The sequence below is a fragment of the Nematolebias whitei genome, chromosome 19, assembly GCF_014905685.2.
Source record: "Nematolebias whitei isolate Nwh7 chromosome 19, NemWhi1, whole genome shotgun sequence".
NCBI lineage: Eukaryota > Metazoa > Chordata > Actinopteri > Cyprinodontiformes > Rivulidae > Nematolebias > Nematolebias whitei.
In genome coordinates, this window is record NC_056516.1 from 36,646,224 (window position 1) to 36,647,906 (window position 1,683).

Sequence of the window (1,683 nt, forward strand, 5' to 3'; positions counted from 1 at the left end):
TATATATATATATATATATATATATATATATACATATATATATATAAGCTGTTTTCTGCAGATGTTTCTGTGAGTTTTGTCTAAAAATCAGATAAAATAAACACATTATACAACAGTGTGAGATTAACTGGTGCATTATTGACAGAAATCAACATAATAATTTGCTATTTTAACTTTTAAACTCTCTGCTTTTAATGACAAACACTTGTGTGTAAACTTGTATTTTAATCACAGCTTGGGTCAGACTTTTTATTCAAACTGATTGTGAACACTAATCGAATGTTCTAAACTTACTAAATAAACCTCTGACACTAGATTAAAAGTTTAAATGCATTAACGGGAGTCAAACTTTCTTACAAAAGGAGGCATCAGTTAAAAACTTGGTTCAAACTAAGGGTCAATTTCAGGAACTCGTCAGATGTTTTCTTGGTCACAGGTTCCTTAACAAAAGTTTGGTCTCATTTGACGTTCTCTGTCGTGTTTTCCACACATACTCAAAGTTTACTGAAAAAGTTCAAGTGATAAAAGTTTATCTTCATCTTGGGGGCCAGATATGATGTCGACGAGGGCCACGTTGGGCCCCCGAGCCTTGAGTTGGACACATGCATTAAGGAGAAGTGTTTAAAAATGATATGCATGTATGAAACTCAGATTTACTTCCTGTCATCTCTCGTCACACATGAAATCTAAATCTAGCTTTTTCTGCATGATAAAACTTTTTTTTTTTTAAGTTTGCTGCTTATTTTCATAGAACTGTGAATAATGTTTTAGGAAACGTTATGGACTGAATGCTGTTTTTATTCAGTTTGGACAGAAGAAAGTGGATTATACCTCCATAGACCACCAGAGTTCACTGATCTGATCTCTGTGTTTATTGTGGCTTAAAATTTTTAATTAAATTAAATTTAAAAAAGGCAATAAATCTGTTGAATGGGACAAGAGGAGCTCATTCGTCTATCCATAGTTTTCAGCGTGGTTCAATCCAGCTCCAGCATGGAGAATATTCAATGCTAACCGCTCTGAGATGTTTGCATCATAAAAACTTTGCTGAAAAATGACGTGGACTCCGAGTTTTTCCTCGTCTGAAAGCCTGACGAGAAGGATTCTCTCTGGACCGTGATCTTGATATGAGCATGAGAGAACTCAGCTCTTTTTAAAAGTAAACATTAAAACGCCCCGGAGGTTTCATGTTTCTAAAGCTTGAGTGTTGAACAGTGATTCTTAATGGTTCCCAAAGCTAAATAAACAAATAAACCGGCAGATAATGTTTTCTGGTTACGAGTGGTGGTTTGAATTCAGCGGTCGTTGTTAATACCAGCAGGTTTTGTTCCCCTTCAAACGTGCACGACTTCAGCCTGCAGAGAGACTGAAATACCAGACAGACATCAGATTATATTGTAGCTTTATGAAGCCACAAATCAGCAGTAAAATGTAACCTGCTCAGCTGTGTGGGACTAAAGACCAGTGAGGAGTCCACCTGCAGATGCTGCACCAGTAAAACTCACAGAGAAGACACAATTCACCCAGAGACCGAGGAGGAGACGGTTTTTTCCATTCGTCTGCGGCAAAATCGAATTCAGAACTGACATAAAATATAAACTCGGGGTAAAGTAAGGTTAATGCATAAGGTCAGGAACAGTCTTCAGTGATTACAGAAGGAAAATGTGGGCGGGGGGGGGGGGG

The 1,683-nt window shown here is 37.3% G+C and overlaps 1 protein-coding gene across 1 annotated transcript in view; it reads right to left on the bottom strand.

The window, feature by feature from the left end:
- LOC119426032 overlaps window positions 1–1,683 on the bottom strand; it is a 56,770-nt gene that overhangs the window by 54,072 nt on the left and 1,015 nt on the right. The window lies entirely within an intron of this gene.